Source organism: Dendrobates tinctorius, unplaced genomic scaffold (assembly GCF_039654945.1).
Source record: "Dendrobates tinctorius isolate UK_male_01 unplaced genomic scaffold, ASM3965494v1 ptg000315l, whole genome shotgun sequence".
Classification (NCBI taxonomy): Eukaryota; Metazoa; Chordata; class Amphibia; order Anura; family Dendrobatidae; genus Dendrobates; species Dendrobates tinctorius.
In genome coordinates, this window is record NW_027361982.1 from 5,831,615 (window position 1) to 5,837,614 (window position 6,000).

Below are 6,000 nucleotides of genomic sequence, written 5' to 3' on the forward strand. Positions count from 1 at the left end.
GGGTTCTGGTGGAAGTTCAGGTACTGTTCTGGTACCAGAACTGAACTTTCTAAACAGTTCTGGTCAGGTACCAAAACCCAAACTTCCAACGATCCGCCCATCCCTGTTTAAGACACATGTTGCCCTTTAGATCCAGTTGATCCTGAAAATCTGCAGTGTGAATTGAGACCTGGAGTCTGTTGATTTATGATCCAGATTTTCACTGCAGATTTCACCCTTTGTAATGCATGAGGTGAGATCAATGGTGAACCTGTAAGGGTATGGGTTTCTGCAGAGAATCCGCACCTCTTGGCAGAAAACGCAGGGCAAAACGCTTGCGGATTTTAATGCGTTTTCGCTGTGCGGATTTGTTAGGTGGTACTGGGAATGGATCTGGTCTGTGAACTTTCTGGAGGGGAGAGATAGAGCGAATCCACAAAAAGAATTGACATACTGCGGAAAAAAAAACCGCTGCAGATCTGTGCTGATTTTTTCGCAGCATGTGCACAGCAATTATTAATTTACCATTGACTAACAATGGCTGCGCACTACACTGCGAATCTGACGTCAAAAAACGCTGCGGCTCAGCATCGAAATACGCAACGTGTGCACATAGCTTTTAACACTTCAGCAGCGAAATCTGCACCATTTGGTGAGGATTTTGCAATCGCTGCATGGACGTACCTCATTAGATATACCACCAGTGTCTGCCTTTTCATTATGTAGAATAATTAAGTATAATATCTTATGTACATATCAGATTCCATCTCGCAGGAAAACGCTTTGATTGGATTGTTTTTTAGGAGTTAAATATATGGCTCCCCACGATAAGTCATCAAGGTGGAAAATTTTCTGAGACCAAAGATCTGTTCCTGTCATCTGGACAGGGCTGGATTCAGATGCAGTACGTGGATTTCTGCAAGCACCACTGAGATGAATTGGACAATCAGAGAAATTTCTGCAACACATCTGCAGTGTCTGAATTCACCCTGAGGGAACGTCAACAATGGGTTTGATACGGACCGAATTTTCCATCCTATCAGAATAATATTTGTCACATTTACTCTTCAAACACGCTGTGGAAAATAATCTGTAGTGGATATTGGCCTGTGGTGTGCATGTTACATATGCATCACTGATTTAACCCATTACAAAGGTTGAAAATCCACAGCCAACCCCCACGTAGCTCGATGCAGATTTTTCCATTTCTGTAACTCGATAAACCTGATGTATCCCAATAAAATCATACAAAAAGATCAGAAAACTCTGCCTGTTTCTACGTGTTCTGACTTCAGACTTCTTTTTCCGATTAGCAAATGAGATTTGACTAATTCCAATACATAGATGATACAGTTCTTACAATTCAGAAAATATACGATTGAATGCAGCGAAATGTTGTGACTATATGCAGAATGCAATGAGCCGCATGCAGTGATGAATGTGTCCTCAGCCACGTATCATGGAAAGCGGTATTAAAGGTGCAACCCATCCTTCACAGAGAAACGCAGAGCACACCACAAATTACAAGCATTTATTTGGTGTAACCTGCAGGGCACATATCAGCCACAATCCACGGCCACGTGTGACCTACAGGACAGCAGAATCGATGGTCAGCCACGTAACAAGGATTGCACCTTTAATATTTCACCAGGTCGAGTCTGAAGGGGCGACATGAAAAAGCTTTATGCAAAAATGTCAGACGAACAAACAAACGACACAATGATCATAAGATTTTGTGAGGTCACAAAACAGTGATACATCAAAGAGAGGAATAGCGGAGGCCGCACTTCTCCTGGTCAATGTGGCGATCTCAGGCCCCAGGCTTCTGTCTCTGTCCAAATTTTGTGCCAAGTCTACTTGTCCTCCTAGGTCATCGCTAAACGTTGTCTCCCGAGTCACGGACACGGCCATAAATTTACAGCAGCAACGTCCATCGAAGTTATTGGAAATCGCAGCCATTGAGCTACATCCTGAAGTACATGAGCGTCACTGAGCAGATGTTTGGCTTTTGGTGTCATGATAAAGGCTAATTGTCATTTAATAACATCTTAAGGTGGATCTTTCTGCTGGTCATTATTCTTCCAGTCAACCCCTCATAGTCCTATCATTAATGTCATAGGTCTTGTATATTGTTGTCTAATAAAAATATTTCTGAGCGATGTGACATGCCCAGTTTTTATCAGTTATCATACCTGTTGGAGCGGATGATACTTCCTTGGCTATATACCGTATATACTCGAGTATAAGCCGACCCCCTAATTTTGCCACAAAAAAACTGGGAAAACTTATTGACTCGAGTTTAAGCCTAGGGTGGGAAATGCTCCATAGATTATTCCCCCATATGGTGTCCCCAGAAGAAGCTCCATATTGTTCCCCCATATACTGCCCCCATAAGAAGCTCCTAAAGATTGTTCCCCCATGTGCTGCCGCTGCTGCTGCATGTAAAAATAAAAAAAATGACATACTCACCTCTCCGTCGCTGGGTGTCAGATTCTCACCTGTCCTGCGTCCATGGCTGCTCACCGCTATCTGCCACGTCATCAGTCAGTGACGTTCAGACTGCAGGGGGCGCGGCCCGCACTAATCACGTCACCGCGCCCTCTGCTGTCTCAAGTCACTGACCGATGACAGACAGCAGCAATCAGCCATGGACGCAGGACAGGTGAGTATCGCTATACTTACCCGTCCTGACGCTGTCGCTTGAGCCCCAAGCTTCTCCGCGCTCTCTCTTCCTGCGTTCAGCGGTCATGTGATACCGCTCATTAAAACTCATGAATATGCGCATATTCATGAGTTTTAATGAGCGGTACCACGTGACCGCTGAAGGCAGGAACAGAGAGCACGGAGAAGCTGGGGGCTCAAGAGACAGCGTCAGGACGGGTAAGTATGACCTGACACCCCCGCCCCCTCCGACCCCCCGGTGTATATGACTCGAATATAAGCCGAGAGGGGGACTTTCAGCTGAAAAGTCCACTTAGCTAGAAACCGCATAGTGTGACCTCCCTCTTCACCGTACAGCCAACATGCTTCAAAACTTAACCTCCACACTCCCAATTTCACCAAGGCTATGTCCCCATGATCAGGAAATAGCAGCCTTTTGGAAGCATCATATTTTTGCTGCGTTCTAATCACACAGTTAAATCCACATGTGTTCAGAGAACCATGCAGATTTACCACATGTAATAAATGGCTATAGGTGACACTATGCAGCGTCTCCGCTACAGAAATTGACATGCTGCAGCTCGTAAACCCGCACTGTGGTTGAGTTTACACAGCCTTAAATAGTAGCACAGTGGGCATTGGATTTCTATAAATCCCATCCACTGTGCTTCTAATGTAGAACGCAGCATTTTGGATGCAGCGCAGGTGAGCTGTCCAAAACGCTGTTATTCCTGATCGTGGGCACCTACCCTCAGGGGTGGGAAAATAAAAAGTGGTTACAAATATTAGCCATGTAATCACAGCAGCATGGGTTGGATGGAAAATACAGAGAAAGTAATTCACACAGATATTAGCACCTACGCCCCTATAGGAACCAACACCATACCGTATAGGGTAACACTATAGGCTTACTCCCTACTGTACAGATTAATGCCATGGTAATGCTATAGGTCCTCTTGATAACATACATGTTCATACTAAAGTGCCTGTTCCCCAGCATAGCTAATCTATGGAATCTCTCCATGACATACATGGGGTTCGCTCTACATTATCCAACACTACAGATTCCTTCTTCCTTTCACATGATAATACTGTAGATTATTCTCTCCACACCAACAAAGGCTGGACCGCGCCAAGAAATAATGGGCGACAATGTGACAGGATGCACAGAGAAATGAACATGATCCCCAGGGCCAGGATGACTCACATGAGAACTACTGTCAGGATCCATGGAAAAGGAGAAGCTTTATGATTCCATGACGACACTCAGCCGTATTGGACGCACAGAGGAGGCCGATGATAACTTCTATTTCATGGAGTCGCTCTACACTGTATATGGTAAAATTATTGGCACTTTCCAGCATATATGGTAATGCTATAACTTCTCTACATACCATTTATATTATACTATAGGGTCACGCTACATCAGATTTTATTTTTCTATAGGTTCTCTCCAGACCGCATGTCAGCGCTATAAGCTGCCTCCATAGATGGTAATACTATATACTCTCTTATATCCTATATAGTAACGCTATAGGTCCTCTCCATACAGTGTATTGTAATACTATTGATACTCTTCCATATATAACTCTATAGGTTCCTTACATACGGTATATGATAATACTACTACTACATCATCCCTCCATACCGGTATAGCAATTCTATAAGTTCCCTGTGTATCATATATGGTAATACTATAGACTCCCAATACTGCATACGATAATACTATAGGCTCCCTCCATACTGTATATGGTGACAGTATATGCTCCCTCCATTCCATATATTACAATATAGGTTCTATCTATATCATACATGAAAATACTATAGGTTCCTCTCATATAAATCAATTCTACAGCTCCTCTCCACACCATATATTGTAAAGTTATAGGTTCTAGCTCTCGTATATGGTAATTCTATAGGTCTTCTCTATACCAAATATTGTAAAGTTATAGGTTCCCTCTCGTATATGGTAATTCTATAAGTCTTCTCTATACCATATATTGTAAAGCTATAGGTTCCCTCTCATACATGGTAATGATATAGGTCTTCTCCATACCATATATGGTAATATGGGTTCCCTCCATATGTCAATTCTATAGGTCCTGTCCATACCGTAAATGGTAAGGCTGTCTTCTCCAAACCATATATGGTAATATTATAGGTTCCCTCCCTACCGTACATGGTAATTCTATAGGTCCTCTCTGTGCCATATATGGGAACACAATTTGCTCCCTCCACGCCGTATATGGCAGTGCTATAGCTTCCCTTCCATATATGGTAATTCTATAGGCTCCTTACATACCATATATGGCGATAATATAGGTCTCCCCATACCTTACACGGTAACGCTACGTATTATCATCCTCCGGTACCGCAGAGATCACGCTGCAGCTCCATGACACCGCAGGGATCCGGTGAGCCCCGTCCATTACCTGCAGATTGAGCAGCCTCACTAATTAGCATAGCCTCCTCATTTGCCTACATTTGCATATTGTCCTGTCAGAAAAGTGCAGCGTCCTGTCACAGCCGGCGCTGCAGTCACTTCTGTCCTCCCGTCGGACTTAACCCCTTCACGGTCGCCTAGACTTCATTCATGAGCGGAGATTAGCGGCGGATCATTAGCCCAGGACCGTCCTTCTGAGGTAATTATTCTCCCGCGGCCTCTCCTGCTCCCGCCCCCCTGTCCTGGTAATTGGCCTCTGCTATTCCTCTCACACGGTGCTCCCCTCACCCCGGGGTCCCTTCCAGATTCCTCCCCCGGCTCCTCCTCTTCTTCTTCCCCTCACAGTGGCTCGGTGTCTTCCTCCCCCGCCTCTCCCGGGGGGGTCCGGGCAGGAGCGCGTCCTCCTCCTTCTTATCCTCGGGCCGCACCTCGGCCCGAGTGACGCAGCAGCCTAAAGGCAGGAGGAGCCAGGCAACGACCCCGGCGACGTCACCACACCCACCCCCGGAGCCAGCCAATCGGAACCATTTGATAAAAGAAAAGGCAGATCTCGGTGTCTGCAAAATTTTCCTATAGAAGAGGGCGGAACTTAGTAAACGTCAGTCACGTTCAGCGACAGCCAATCAACGAGCGTGAGTAGAAAGCGGGAAAACCCTGAGGTAAAGAAGAGCCAATTAGGCGTCAGGGAAACAAAATAGAGGGTCGCTTGGGATCTAGGCGGGAAAATCAGCAGCCAATCAGATATTTACTAGCATTTCTCAATGAAAACATATTTTTGTGAGACTATAGATGTCTTACTTTTTTTTAAGGATTTGGGTGTTTTTACACAGGGTGTCACAAGATTCATTAGAAGTGACCGTGGGGACAGCAGATTTTTAGAACTAGAATTTCCTTGATTTTTTTTACACATTTAAGCC

At 44.8% G+C, this 6,000-nt stretch overlaps 1 protein-coding gene across 7 annotated transcripts in view; it reads right to left on the bottom strand.

Annotated features, from left to right (window-relative positions):
* The window catches only part of PHF1 (PHD finger protein 1), a 31,710-nt gene extending 26,159 nt beyond the window's left edge, over nt 1-5,551 (bottom strand). For 2 of the 7 annotated variants that reach the window (XM_073561338.1, XM_073561334.1), the window contains exon 1: nt 5,372-5,550. The gene's annotated coding sequence lies outside the window, so the exon portion shown is untranslated. Of the gene's footprint in view, nt 1-3,847; nt 3,871-4,974; nt 5,080-5,122; nt 5,322-5,371 lie in introns of those variants that run through there. The other 5 variants (XM_073561340.1, XM_073561339.1, XM_073561336.1 and 2 more) reach the window with 5 other exon arrangements.
* Nucleotides 5,552-6,000: the final 449 nt, after the last annotated feature.